At 37.0% G+C, this 16147-nt stretch overlaps 1 protein-coding gene and 1 long non-coding RNA gene across 2 annotated transcripts in view; one reads left to right on the top strand and one right to left on the bottom strand.

Annotated features, from left to right (window-relative positions):
- The window catches only part of LOC144341060 (uncharacterized), a 558577-nt gene that overhangs the window by 472003 nt on the left and 70427 nt on the right, over positions 1-16147 (top strand). The gene's annotated exons all lie outside the window — the stretch shown is intronic.
- ZNF718 (zinc finger protein 718) overlaps positions 12250-16147 on the bottom strand; it is a 45263-nt gene continuing 41365 nt past the window's right edge. Inside the window, 1 exon segment of the mRNA XM_078002838.1 lies at positions 12250-14275. The gene's annotated coding sequence lies outside the window, so the exon portion shown is untranslated.

Below are 16147 nucleotides of genomic sequence, written 5' to 3'. Positions count from 1 at the left end.
TCCAAACTGTGGTCTCCAGCCACCTCCTACAGTTGTGTTCAGGCAGTCAACAGGTCAGTAACCCCTGGGATGGAGACCCCAGAGGAATGTTCAGGCTGCCATCCTTGCTGTATTGCAGCCTTACCTGGTGATACTTCCAGGTACTTAAAAAACCAAGGTGACTGCCGGGCCTGGTGGCTCACGTGGCTCACGCCTGTGATCCCAGCGCTTTGAGAGGCTGAGGTGGGTGGATCACGAGGTCAGGAGTTTGAGACCAGCCTGGCCAATATGGTGAAATCCTGTCTCTACTAAAAATACAAAAATTAGCTGATCATGGTGATGTGCACCTGTAGTCCCAGCCACTCAGGAGGCTGAGGAAGAAGAATCGCTTGAACCCTGGAGGTGGAGGTTGCAGTGAGCTGAGATTGCACCACTGCACTCCAGCTTGGGCTACAGAGCGAGACTCTGTCTCAAAGAAACAGAAAAACAAAAAAACAAACAACAAAAAAAACCAAGTCTGGAGTGGACTCCCAGCAAACAACAGTAGCCCTACAAAAGAGCAACCAAATGATTAAAAGAAAAACAGACAAACAACAACAAAAACTCCCCACAATAACCCCATCCAAAGGTCAGCAACCTGAAAGATTGAAAATAGATAAGCCCACAAAGATAAGAAGTGGCACAAACATGATGAAAACTCAAAAAGTAAGGGTGCACCCTGTTCTCCAAATGACTGCAACACCTCTCCAACAAGGGTTCAGAACTGGGCTGAGGCTGAAATGGCTGAAATGATAGACGTAGGCTTCAGAATGTGAATACAAATGAGCTTTGCTGAGCTAAAGGGGCATATTGTAATCAAATGCAAGTAAGCTAAGAATCATGTTAAAACAATGCAGGAACTGACAGCCAAAATGGCCAGTATACATAGAAACACAAATGACCCAATAAAGTTGAAAAAACACACTGCAAGACATTCACAATATAATCACAAGTATTAATAGCAGAATAGACCAAGTGGAGGAAAAACATCACAGAGCTTGAAGACTGTCTTTCTCAAATAAGACAGGCAGACATGAATAGAGAAAAAAATGAAAAGGAATGAACAAAACCTCTGAGATATATGAACATATTTCAGGATATCATCCGGGAGAACTTCCTCAACCTAGCTAGACAGGCCAACATTCAAATTCGGGAAATGCAGAGAACCCTAGTAAGACACTCCATGAAAAGACCACTCCCAAGTCATATAATCATCAGATTCTCCAAGGTCAAAATGAAAGAAAAAATGTTAAGGGCAGCCAGAGAGAATGGTCAGGTCACCTACAAACAGAAGCCCATCAGACTAACAGCAGACCTCTCAGTGGAAACCCTACAAGCCAGAAGAGATTGGGGGCCAATATTCAACATTCTTAAAGAAAAGAAATTCCAACCCAGAATTTCATATCTGGCCAAACTAAGCTTCATAAGTGAAGGAGAAATAAGATTTTTTTTTTTTTTCAGACAAGCAAATACTGAGGGAATTTATTACCAGCAGACTTGCCTGACAAGACCTCCTGAAGGAAGCACTAAATATGGAAAGTTACCATTACCAGCCACTACAAAAACATACTGAAGTATACAGACCAGTGACACTATGAAGCAACCACATAAAGAAGTCTACAAAATAACCAGCTAGCATCATGATGACAGGATCAAAACCACACACAACAATACTAACCTTAAATATGAACGGGATAAGTGCCCTGGTTAAAAGACACGGCATGGTAAGCTGGATAAAGTACCAAGAACCATTGGTATGCTGTCTTCAAAAGACCCATCTCACATGCAAAGACACACATAGGCTCAAAATAAAAGGATAGATGAAAATTTACCAAGCAAATAGATAACAGAAAAAAGCAAAGGTTGCAATCCTAGTTTCTGATAAAACAGACTTTAAACCAACAAAGATCAAAAACACAAAGAAAGGCATTAAATAAGCGTAAAGGTTTCAATTCAACAAAGAGTGAACTATCCTAAATATATACGTACCCAACACAGGAGCACCCTGATTCATAAAGCAAGTTCTTAGCAACCTTCAAAGAGACTTAGACTCCCACATAATAGTAGTGGGGTACTTTAACAACTCACTGATAATATTAGACATCAAGATAGAAAATTAACAAAGATTTCAGGATGTGAACCCAGCCCTAAATTAAGTGAAACTGATAGATACTTACAGAACTCTCCACCCCAAAATAACAGAATATGCATTGTTCTCATCACCACATACAACTTACTCTAAAATTGACCACATAATCAGAAGTAAAACATGCCTCAACAAGTGCAAAAGAACTGAAATCATAACAGTGTCTCAAACCACAGTGCAAGCAAATTAGAACTCAAGAGTAAGAAATTCACTCAAAACCATGCAACTACATGGAACTTGAACAACCTGCTCCTTAAGGATTCGGGGTAAATAATGAAATTAAGGCAAACATCAAGAAGTTCTTTTAAACTAATGAGCACAAAGAGACAATGTACCAGAATCTCTGACGTGCAGCTAAAGCAGTGTTAAGAGAAAAACGTGTAGCACTAAATGTCCACATTAAAAAGCTAAAAAGATCTCAAGTTATCAACCTAACATTACAACTAAAAGAACTAGAGAAACAAGAGCAAATAAACCCCAAAGCTAGCATAAGACAAAAAATAACCAAGATGAGAGCTGAACAGAAGGTAATAGAGACACAAAAGAACCCCTTCAAAATATCAACAAATTCAGGAGCTATTTTTTGAAAAAATTAATAAAATAGACTTCTAGCTAGACTAATAAAGAAGAAAAGAGGAACGATTCAAATAAACACAATCAGAAATAAGAAAAGAGATATTACCACTGACTCCACAGAAATACAGATAACAAACAGAGAATATGATAAACACTTCTACATACATAAACTAGAAAATCTAGAATAAATAAATACATTCTTGGACATATAACCCTCCCAAGACTGAACTAGGAAGAAACTGAACCCTTAAATAGGCCAATTATGAGTTCTGAATTTGAGACAGTAATAGAAAACCTACTGACCCAAAAAAAGCCCAGGATCTGACAGATTCAAAGCTGAATTCCACCAGAGGTACAAAGAAGAGCTGGTACCATTCTTACTGAAACTACTCCCAAAAAAGTGAAAATGATGGACTCTTCCCTAAGGCATTCTATGAGGCCAGCATTATTCTGATACCAAAACCTGACAGAGATACAACAACAAAAAAAGAAAACTTTAGGCCAATATTCTTGATAAACATCGATGCAAAAATCCTCAACAAAATACTGGCAAACTGAACCCAGCAGCCCATAGAAAAGCTTATCCACCACCACTAAGTAGGTTTCATCCCTGGTTGGCTGAACATACAGAAATCGATATATGTGGTTCATCACATAAACACAACTAAGGACAAAAACCACATGATATTTCTCAATAGATGCAGAAGTGGCCTTTGATAAAATTCAACATCCCTTCATGTTAAACACTGTCAATAAACTAGGTATTGAAGGAACATACCTCAAAATAATAAGAGGCACCTATGACAAACCCACAGCCAATATTATACTGAATGGGCAAAAGGTAGAAGCATTTGCCTTGAAAATCAGCACAAGACAAGGATGCCCACTCTCACCACTTTTATTCAACACAATATTGGAAGTTGTGGCCACAACAATCAGGCAAGAGAAGGAAATAAAGTGTATTCACATAAAAAGAGAGGAAATTAAACTATGTTTTCTGCAGACGACATGATCCTATATCTAGAAAACCCCACTGTCTCAGCCCAAAAGCTTCTTATGCTGACAAGCAACTTCAGCAGTGTCTCAGGATACAAAATCAACGAAAAAAAAACAAAAAACAAAAAAAAACCTCTAACATTCCTATGTACCAAAAACAGGCCAGTTGAGATCCAAATCAAGAATGAACTCCCATTCATAATTGCCACAAAAGGAATACAATACCTAGGAATACCGCTAACAAGGGAAGTGAAGGATCTCTTCAAGAACTAAAAGCCATGGCTCAAATAAATCAGACTTGACACAAACAAATGGAAATACATTTCATGCCCATACATAGGAAGAATCAATATCATGAAAATGGCCATACTACCCAAAGAAATTTAGAGATTCAATGCTATTCCCATTAAACTACCATTGACATTCTTCACAGAACTAGAAAGAAACTATTTTAAAATTCATATGGAACCAAAAAATAGTCCAAATAGCCAAGGCAATTCTAAGCAAAAAGAATAAAGCTGGAGGCATCACGCTACCTGACTTGAAACGATACTACAGGGCTACAGTAACCAAAACAGTCTGGTACTGGTACAAGAACAGATAGATAGACCAATGGAACAGAATAGAAAACCTATAAATAAGTCTGTACATCTACAGCCACCTGGTCTTCAACAAACTTGACAAAAACAAGCAATGGGAAAAGAATGTCCTATTTAATAAATGGTGTTGGGAGAACTGGCTAGCCATATGCAGAAAATTGAAACTGGATCCCTTTCTTACACCATATACAAAAATCAACTCAAAATGGTTTTAAGACTTAAATGTAAAACCAAAAACTATAAAAACCCTAAAAGAAAACCAAGGCAAATCATTCAGGACATAGGCATGGGCAAAGATTTCATGACAAAGATGCAAAAAGCCATTTCAAGAAAAAAATTTAGGCCGGGCGCGGTGGCTCAAGCCTGTAATCCCAGCACTTTGGGAGGCCGAGACGGGTGGATCACGAGGTCAGGAGATCGAGACCATCCTGGCTAACACGGTGAAAACCCGTCTCCACTAAAAAATACAAAAAACTAGCCAGGCGAGGTGGCGGGCGCCTGTATTCCCAGCTACTGGCGAGGCTGAGGCAGGAGAATGGCGTGAACCTGGGAGGCGGAGCTTGCAGTGAGCTGAGATCCGGCCACAGCACTCCAGCCTGGGCGACAGAGCGAGACTCCGTCTCAAAAAAAAAAAAAAAAAAGAAAAAAAAGAAAAAAAAGAAAAAAATTTAAAAATGGGATCTAATTAAACTAAAGAGCTTCTGCACAGAAAAAGAAACTGTCAACAGAGTAAACAGATAACCTACAAAATGAAAAAAATTGCAATCTATACATCTGACAAAGGTCTAATATCCAGCACCTATAAAAAGTTTGAACAAATTTACAAGAAAACAAACATTCCCCCTTAAAAGTGGGCAAAGGATATTAACAGACACTTCTCAAAAGAAGACATACATGTGGCCAAACAACATATGAAAAAAAGCTCAACATCACTGATCATTAGAAAAATGCAGGCCAAATGCAGTGGCTCACACCTGTAATCTCAGCACTTTGGGAGGCTGAGGTGGGTGGATCACTTGAGGTGAAGAGTTCAACACCAGCATGGCCAACATGGTGAAACCCCATTTGTACTAAAAATACAAAAAATTAGCCAGGCATGGTGGTGGTGGTTGTAATCCCAGCTACTCAGAAGGCTAAGGCAGAAGAATCACTTAAACCTGGGCGGTGGAGGTTGCAGTAAACCAATATCATGCCACTGCACTCCAGCCTTGGCAACAGAGTAAGTCTCTGTCTCAAAAATAAATAAATAAATATAAATTCAAATCAAAACTAAAATGAGATATCATCTCACACGAGTCAGAATGGCTATAACAAAAAAGTCACAAAACAACAGATGCAGGTAAGGTTGTGGAAAAAAAGGAATGCTCTTACACCATGGGTGAGAGTGTAAATTAGTTCAACCATTGTGGAAGACAGTGTGACGATTCCTCAGAGACCTAGAGGAAGAAATACCATTTGACCCAGAAATCCCATAACTGGGTATATACCTAAAGGATTATAAATTGTTTCATTATAAAGGCACATACACGCGTATGCTCATTGCAGCACTATTCATAATAGCAAAGACATGGGATGAATCTAAATGCCCATCAATGACAGGCCAGATAAAGAAAATGTGATATATAAACACCATGAAATTCTATGCATCCATAAAAAGGAACGAGATCATGTCCTTTGCAGTGACATGGATAGATCTAGAGGCCATTATTTTTAGCAAATTAACGCAGGAACCAAAAACCAAATACTGCATATTCTCACTTATAGGTGGGAACTAAGTAAAGAGAACACATGTACACACAGGGGGAACAACACACACTGGGGCCTGAGTATGGAACCTGAGAGGAGGTAGAGGATTAGGAAGAACAGCTAGCACATGCTGGGCTTAATACCTGGGTGACTGGATGATCTGTGCAGCCAACCACCATGGCACACGTTTACCCATGTAACAAACCCACACATCCTGCACATGTACTCCTGGACTTAAGAGTTGGAAATACAGTGAAAAAAATAGATTTTTATGGATTAAAGGAATATAATTGATGGTATATTAATAAATACATTAATTTGTGGTAAAATTGATTTTGTCAAAGATGCCAAGAAATTTTAATAGCAGAAGTTTCTTCAACAAATGATGCTGAGAAATCAGTTGTCAACACACAAACAAGTAAAGCTGAACCCCTAACTCAAACCACACAAAAGAAAATATTAAAAATTGATTATCTCTTAATTATAAAAGTTAAAATTATCATATTCACTGGACAAAAATTAGAGTAAATTTTTATGTTGGGTTAGGAAAAAATATCTTAGATATTACACAAAATTACACAAAAGCAAAATCCAGAATAAGAAAAACTTAGGCCAGGATCAATGGCTTATGCCTGTAATCCTAGCTCTTAGAGAGGCTGAGGTGGGAGAATTACCTGATCCCAGGAGTTCGAGACCAGCCTGGGCAACATAGTGAGACTTCATGTCTGTGAAAAATTAAGGAAAAAAAATAAATAAAGCTGGGCATTGGGGCACAGGCCTGTAGTCCCAGCTCCTCAGGAGAGGAGATTGAGGCTGCAGTGAGCCACAATTGTGCCACTGCACTCCAGACTGGGTGCAGAGACCCTGTCTCAAAACGAGAGAAAAATAAAGAATATTACTTCATGAAAGAGAAAAACATTTGCTTTTTGAACAGAAGCATAATGAATACAAAAGACAAACTACCTAATGGCAAAACATATTTTAAGTTTTAAAACTGATTTGGGTCTAGGAATAAATATATTAAGAGAATTCTTATGATTTAACAATAATACAATAATTTACCAATGCAACGCGAATAAAGCGTTTGAATAGACAAATTCTAAGTGGCATGTAAAATGTTTCAATGTTATTACTCGTTAGGAAATGCTACTAAAACCACAATAATATCACCACATTCCCCAGAATGGCAACAGCAAATGCAGGCCTTCAGAGGCACCCAATGTGTTTCCAGAAGGGTGGATATGCATTATGCGTTTTTATTTAACTTTCATTGCCCTAAACACAGGGTGATGCACATAATTTTACATCAGTAATGCTTTCTTGGTAAATGAATGAATATCTGGAAGGTCCTGGTTTGATTCCCCCAAAGTTGGGCTCTTTTTCCACACTGCCAGCCAGAGTCTCATCTGGTCAGAGTGAAATTGCTTGTGATTGTCACTGCAACCGACCAAGAGTTTTTCCTCATACTGAGATCCCTGGTTCCTTTCTGGAGAATTCCTTCTCTTGGCCAGGATCCCTGTTCAGAATGCTAATAAATGATTCTTGTCTAGACTGATCATTCTGCCTAATTTACAAAGAAACAACCAGCCTAGAAAACACTTTCATTTTTATTCTTTGAATCTGGATTATAATAAAGTGAAATATTGTTAGACAACCGGAATTAGTTTCAGCTGACAAAAAAATTGTAGTAACTTACACAATGAATGAAAAGCGATAGGCCGGGCGCGGTGGCTCAAGCCTGTAATCCCAGCACTTTCGGAGGCCGAGACGGGCGGATCACAAGGTCAGGAGATCGAGACCATCATGGCTAACACGGTGAAACCCCGTCTCTACTAAAAAATACAAAAAACTAGCCGGGCGAGGTGGCGGGCGCCTGTGGTCCCAGCTACTCCGGAGGCTGAGGCAGGAATGGCGTTAACCCGGGAGGCGGAGCTTGCAGTGAGCTGAGATCCGGCCACTGCACTCCAGCCTGGGCGACAGAGCCAGACTCAGTCTCAAAAAAAAAAAAAAAAAAAAAGAAAAGCGATAAAAATGGAAAATGTTTAGGAATGATTTGCAGTCTCCAGTATCTCTGTCTTTCCCAGGAGGCCCTGCTGGCTTGGGCCTTGTATAGCAAAACAGTGATTACACTATCCAGATGCTTTCTTGGCTCTAATTTATAGCACTTTTAAAATTTTATTTTTTTCTCTGCTTCCTTTCTTCCTGTCTTTCATTTTTTAAATTCTTACTTTTTGTTTCTTTTTTCTCCCTTTCTTTTGTTCTTTCTTACTTCTTTTAACATGTATATACAAATAAAGGCAAGGTTAAAACATATATGATGTTTTATTTTAATTAAAAACACAATGCCAAAAATTAGGAAGTAAAAAACTATTCAATAAAGCAAATTAAAATAACCTACAATTCCACCACTGAGAATTTACCTTCCTTAACACACATAGTTTTGGTTAGTGTTTGGTACAAATTAGCTATGATTAATAAAATTTTACACTCTGAATTACATTAATACATGCTTTAAAGCAAATGTATTTTCATTACATGAGTTTTTCAAGCAATAAATGATTACTTATTTAAATTTTTAAAAATGTGTTACAATGAAATACTATTTAGCAATAAAAGAGAAAAAATCTTGTCATTTGAAACAATATGGATAAATTTGGAGGACATTATGCTAAGTGAAATAAGCCAGACAGCAAATGCTGGTTACTGGATGCTTGGTTATTTAGAAAAAAAGAGGCATTTGGAGAGATGTCCGTAAAATAATACATAAGTACAGTTGACTAGGAGAAGTTCAGAAAATTTATTGTACAACATGGTGACTACAGTCACCATGTACAGTATATACTTTATAATAAATATAGAATATAGACTATTCTGCATAACAAAATAAGTTTTGCTATGTCATAGAAAATTAATGTAAAATATTTCACATATCACTAAGTCGCCAAGAAATTTCTTTCTTTTGAGATTGAGTCTCAGTCTGTCACCCAGGCTGGAGTGCAGTGTTGCCATCTCAGTTCACTGCAACCTCCACCTCCCAGGTTCAAGCAATTCTCCGGCCTCAGCCTTCCAAGTAGCTGGGATTACAGGCACCTGCCATCGCAACTGGCTAATTTTTGAATTTTTAGTAGAAACGGGGTTTCTCCATGTTAGTCAGGCTGGTCTTGAACTCCTGACCTCAGGTGATCCATCTGCCTCAGCCTCCCAAAGTGCTGGGATTACAGGCGTGAGCCACTTTGCCCGGCCTAGAAATTTATTTCTAAGACATATTTTCTTCTAAGAGATTTCAAAATTTGGATGAGTTTCTTCATATGGTAGTTATAATATGCAATCCACCCATATTAATGCTTTACCTATTCTAGCTTATGTTTCATTTAACACACTTTGTTTAGAATCTCATAAAATTTTTCTTTTACAGAGAAAAACAATGCTGACTGACTGAATCCTTTTACATGTGAACAGTAAATGACTCTTAAGTAATATAAATGTTGCATTGATAAACTATACAAACACCCCACTTAAAAACAATAATTTACCACATTAAAAACAATCCAAACTTTTCATGAGAGCCTAGAAAATCCATGTGAAATTACATGGCATGAAGAGAAGAGTGAAAAAACTGTAGCCATAACACAAATCAGGAGAAGGGCTGTGAGGTACACACAGCTGAGGATGAACACATAAAGACATCAAAAAAAAAAAAAAAAAAAAAAAAAAACTGAAGATAATTAGAATATAAACACCAAAATCTTATTTAAATTCAGAATGAGTCACTTTTACAGCCTGTCCTCTTAACATGCAGAATAAATACCATTTCTTCACCACAGATATTTTCAATCTCTTACTTGGACCTACAAATAAACTCCAGAAAAATATTTGTACCTAATTATGGAGCATCTATTACACACCCTTCACTTTCTTATGTTTGTTCACTGCAATTATGTATCAAAACATCCTCATAACTTATAAAGTGTTCCCAGTACTTACTTGAATTGGCCCAATAAACTCAATTATGTCAATTATAAAAAGTGAAAGGAACAATAACTAAACAGCTTATATATGGTTCCCCAATTAAACAAAATGTTCTAACTAAATATTACTTAATACACACATTGTGAACATCTTAAATTTATTTTGTGTGCTCTACTAAATTTTATAAAAATCATTCTTACAATTTCTGACCAGCTCACACAATAAATACTTAATGAAGTTAAAACAAAAAACTATGAGAAACAAGTGAATTGTATCACTAGCATGAGTACCAGACAAAACAGGTAATTTGCACAAGGAGATTCTCAACAATGATCCATTAGATTTTACAGTAATTAATTAAATACAAAGAAGATAGTATAGATTTGTTTCCAGAATATTTTAGGTTTTTATGTTTCTAATCAGTTATACATATTATTAAAAGAATATTTTTTGTCCCAAAGTTGCTATTTTCTTTGGAAAATAGGTACAAATTTCCAAACACAATTGCTTGTTCTATAATTTTTCATACCTAAGGTTTATCTTAGAGCAATACATTTGTATATTTATCTCCATGTAAATCAAAACTAAAAGTCTGTATGTGTTTGCCAGAAGAGAAGCCACATGTCCAAAGAAAAATATGGAACATTTAAAAAAATATGTATTCAGGACACAGAAATGTCTACATTATATTCTGATATAATACTGAATACAACCATAAAATTACTTGTAATAAAAAATAATTTAATTGTACATTTAAAAATAAAGTGTATAATTGGATTGTTTGTAATACAAAGGATAAATGCTTGAGGTGATGAATAACTCATTTACACTGATGTGATTACATGTTGTATGCCTGTATCAAAGTAACCCATATATGCCATGAATATATACACATACTATGTACCCACATAAATTTTTAAAAATAAATTTAAATAAGAAAAATAATAAAAATTTAACATGAGAACAATATTCTTCAATTTATTTGCTGTTTAAAGCCACTGGAAAAAGAGATTGCTAGAAATATCATTAAACTATGTTACTAAAAGTATACTGTTACCATTTTTTACCTATACCCTTGAGTAAGGTGGGATAGGTGAAAGTTGTGGCATAATAACACTTCACTCCAGACACAGTAATTTCAACACATTAGCAATTTTGTTGAATTAAAAAATTAAGTTCACACACAATCTTAAAAGATAATTTTAAAATTTACTGTATTTTATTACCTAAATGTACAATTGGTAAAACAATTTATTACTAAAATTCAGATTTTCTCTCACTATAATGCAGAAGAATATTAGTTTGAACATGTACCTCACGAATCATGCAATGATATAAGTCAACCACAAAGATGCAAACATCATCTCATGCATCTTTCAATGTCCCTACTCATTCATGGAAAAGTTCATGAATGATGCCCACCTAAAAAGAATCACTCATACCTCTGATGCAACAACTCATCACACGCTTTCATATAAACAATAAGTTGAATCAGTATGAATAAATTTTAGAGTTGAATTTGCTTTTCAAAAAATCTATAACTTTTTCAAGTAAAAAAGTATAATTTCAATGGAATAACTTCAAAAATCTACTCCTTTTCAACTTATATACAAAGAAATTATCTAACAGTTTCGGCTTTGGAATTTTTTTATACTTAACACTCTGATTTACTGTAATGTTTCAAGTGTTAATGCCTTCTTCTTTCTACTGTAAATATTCTGACATTTAGTCTTAATTTTAGACTGAATATCTTTTCATATTTAACGCATCTACAAAACATCTTCTAGTATAAACCCTCTGGTATTTTTTAAGCTACAGTTTTTGAACAAATGCTTTTCCAAATTTATTATATTTGTAAAATTTCTTTCCAATATAAATTCTCCAATGTTGAAGAAATTTTGGGCAAGTGCTTCAGGGTTTTCTTCTAGTACGAAATATGCACAATAAGACCCATGATGCAAGTATAGGTACAACAACCATCTTACTATTTGTATTGTCCGTCTTCAGAATACTCTTCTTCACTTTTAAGACCTGTATTTTCTAATAGGTCTTTCAACAAACATTACATTTATAATGCTTTTATTAAGTACAGACTCTCTGATATTTAGTAACACGTGAGTAGGCATTAGTGGCTCTTCTACTGTTGGGGTCCGTGCGGGGGGTGGTGGAGAATGAAAGAACACACAAAAGACAAAGACACACAGAGAACTTGGCTGCCGCGCTCAGAGCGTCCGCCTCACTTTATTTATACTCCATAAACCCCACATCAGCAGAAAGAATGCAATGCAAAACAAACTTTCTTTTCCCAGATGTAACCTTCTACTCAGTTCTTTGTTTCTATGCTCTTCCTTATCTGCCTGCCTTCTTGGCGCCTACGGGAGTTCATTAAAAGTTCAATTGGAGATACTGTCCTTGAGCCCTATCTATTCTCAGCATACTGTTTTCAAAGGCCCCTGCATTTCCCCCCCTTTTTTTTTGTTTTGCCTCAATCCCAAAAAGGTAGCCCATATTTGTTCTTGTGTTTTCTTTTGTTTTTGGAGGCGATGGAGGGAGCATCGAATCACCAAAAGAAGTAGACCCGATCCAAGTGCCCAAAGCAATATACTTCCAGAGATTATAGAAATCCATGTCTTCATCTGGGTCCATGGGTTAAAGGCAGCAAGGCGCTGACCCAGCTCCTGAAGGGTTACAGTTCCAGACAACACATGTAATTGTTGTCGAAATGCTTCAGAAATGTTCTGAGTGAGCTCTTGGATGTCCAAACTAATATTTTTATGGCCTATTAATAATTTTTGGATTACGGTCCAATTTTGAGAGATGTTAAAAAGCACAGGCGTTACACAAAATTGAGTGGAGTTCCAATCACATTGTAATGTTATCTGAGTACTGAGGACAGTGAGCTGATCTCCAAGCCATGTCAAGGCTTGTTCCATGTTGTCCAATCTTTCAGCAAGTTGAGAATCAATGTTTCGTTGTTGAAGCCATAACCGGTGAGATTGTTCGTGCCATTGCTGCACAAATTCAGCATTTTGTATGCTTTGATGAAGAGTGAGCCCTGCTATGGCCGCAGTGGAGACGATGGCGACAAGGCTCATCACCGAGGCAATTATAAGTCCAAGGGCACGGAGGGTTCGCTGGAGAGAAGTCCAAATATAAGTCTCAAGAGGTGATGCCCCCCACGGTCGCGTAAGGTTAACAGGTAGCCAAATTTCCTTATGAGCCCTGAGGATATAAATATCCTCAGTAAAGTTGTGCCACCAGGAATGATTGAGGCAAGACAAAAATGTACACGTATCTGTACAATTAACAATCCCCGTATCATTATCCCATGTCAAATTCCCTGCTAATAATAGGTAGGGCTTACGGACACAAGCAATAATATATCAGGAGGTATTTCAATATAACTGAATATGAAAGGAGTTATTCGGGTTAGAAAGATTAAGGGGCATATTCCCCACAAAAGTGCTAATGGCATCGCCTGCAGCTAACAACTTCCAAAAATAACTCTGTACTTCAGGCCTCCTTCACGCCATACCAAGGTTTCATTACTGTTAGCAGCAATACTTTTATTTACCCAGTGTCATTTCAAAGGTATGTGACTAAATTTTGTTTGAAAATCACCGTGCACACTTCAATCAGTTATTTGCATCCCATTGTATTCTAATAAAATCCGGGGTTTAGTTCCCCGACATTGTTGTCACTCCAGCACCTCAATATTAGGAGAAACCTCTAGAATAGGACAAAAAAGTAAAGAACTAGGAATAGTTTCATTACTATATACAGTATGATTATATTAAAAACTTCTAGTTACAATAATAACAGTATTAGCAGCCACATGACTATGATTATAACGAACAGCCCAGGCTTCATGCGATCTTCAGAGACAATGAGAACTATTTCCCATACATATTGGAACTCCTTCCACTCCAAATTGATATGTGTTGTTTATAATTCCCATTTCCCGTTCTATATTGTCCTTGTCTATATAGGGGGACAGCATCCAAGTAGTGTCATTGGTGAAAACCTTAATTTCCGCCTCCCCCCAGGCGACTCCCTGATACAAGGGCGGAAAGGGAATATAAGTCCAATATTCATACAAAGCCTCACTAAGAGAAATAAGTCCCCCGCCGAGGCACATCCAACAAAGGAAGAAATGCATGCTGAATCCAGTTTTCTTTTCAACAGGGTTTCAATCATCTTGTAGGAAACCACTCAGGTCCGCTCCCTGTAAGGACAAGAGCATAGCCCCATCCCTGTTTTAGAACTTGCCCTTGAACATACTTACCTTCTTCATTAGGATACCAAACCTTTAAACTGTCAGCGGGGACTATCACCGAGGGAGGTGAGGAAAGATGGGTTACGGCAGCGGAATCTTGCAATTGTCTCCATTGATTCAAAATAATTAAGGTAAAAAGAACCTTCAAAATCTGGTTTCAAAATCTGGTTTCTGGGGGGCTCATTTCCCCCTTTTAGTTTTAATAGTTAAGTTTTTAAAGTTAAATTTGCGCGCTCAATGATGGCTTGACCTTGACTGTTGCCCGGGATACCGGTGATATGTTGAATATTGTATTGCTGTAAGAAAACTTGTAATTTATGAGAGACATAAGCAGGGGCATTATCAGTTTTAAGTATAAGAGGAATGCCCATGATGGCGAAACAAACTAAGAGATGAGTAATAACAGAAATGAGAAAAGGTATCAATGGTATGATGAACATTTTAATCGTCCAAAAGAAGGGACACCTCGTGGATTAACCCCAGGATGGAAGGATGGAATGCTCAAAGGAGCACAGGAAGGACAAGCTCGAATAAGAGAACGAGCTTGTTTATGAGTTAAATGAAACCATCGTTGAAGGCCAGAACTATTAGTGTGATGTAGAGTATATTTTTGTTCTGCAGCATGTAGGTGGCCGATTAAAAGCAAATCAATCTGAGTATTACCATGAACTAATGGTCCAGAAAGTTGAGAATGAGAACGAAGATGAGTGATGAATAAAGGAGCTCGACATTGGCTCAAAGTAAAGGATAACAAATAAAAGAATTTCTGAAGAGAAGAAGTAGCACAAAGAGGTAAAGTGGCCTGAGAAATAGAAGTAACATAAACGGCGGATTGAGAATCACTAACAATGTTACAACCAGTAGTAGGGAAATCAAGTAAGACCATGAGAATAGCAAACAACTCTCCCTATTGCACCGAGGGATAAGGATAAACTGTAACTCAAGATTGATGAAGCTTCTTGCCAAGAATCAGAAGTTGCAAGAAGATAAGTGATCTGACTATGAGTGAATTGAGAGATAATTAAGGAAGGATCTCCTCCCCAAAGTTGTCGACAGTGATGCCGTCCTTTGATGATCAGTTCAGCTAAACGATCAATATAAGTAGCCAAGCGTTTAGATATTTTATTGGACAAAAAGATCCATTTTAGTGGTCGACTAGTTTGATTAATCATTCCTGTGGGAGAAGGTAAAGTATGAAATAAACAAAAGGAAGGGCCTTTTGAAGTTGCTCTTCAACAAGCTGGAGTTCCTGTAAAGCCAAAGGAGTTAAATGGCGTGAGTTGTCCAAGTGACTGTCTCCTTCTAGAATAGAAAAAAGATGTTATAACTGATATGTTGGTATTCCTAAAACAGGACGCATCCAATTAATGTCTCCTAGAAGCTTCTGAAAATCATTTAATGTTTTTAAATGATCACGTCAAATTTGAATTTTTTGGGGTCGAATATTTTGTGCCCCCAAGGTATAACCTAAATATTGAATAAGAAAATCCAGTTAAATTTTTTCTGTGGCAATATTGAGTAGAAAGAAAGCTGAGTTTGTAATGATACAAAAGCATCTTGCTGATTTTCTCTGGTTTTAACTTTGTGGGATAAGGGCAGGATTAGGAAGACCAGGCTGTAAACTTTCCCTAGGTTTAATGTAAACATTTATAGTTTTAAGACAAGACAAAGACGGGAATTCCATGCAGAAATACGTGGCTTTATATTCCTCTCGGCCATTTGTTTTTTGACTTACTCTTTTAGTCCTAAGTATTTCTTTAAATAATGGTCACTGTTTCACCTAAATAGGAGTGGTGGCTATGAGTTTAAAGGATTGTAGCC

This window comes from Macaca mulatta, chromosome 5, assembly GCF_049350105.2.
Source record: "Macaca mulatta isolate MMU2019108-1 chromosome 5, T2T-MMU8v2.0, whole genome shotgun sequence".
NCBI classification, from domain to species: domain Eukaryota; kingdom Metazoa; phylum Chordata; class Mammalia; order Primates; family Cercopithecidae; genus Macaca; species Macaca mulatta.
Note: the sequence above shows the minus strand (reverse complement) of the source record. Positions and strands in the feature narration are given on the sequence as shown.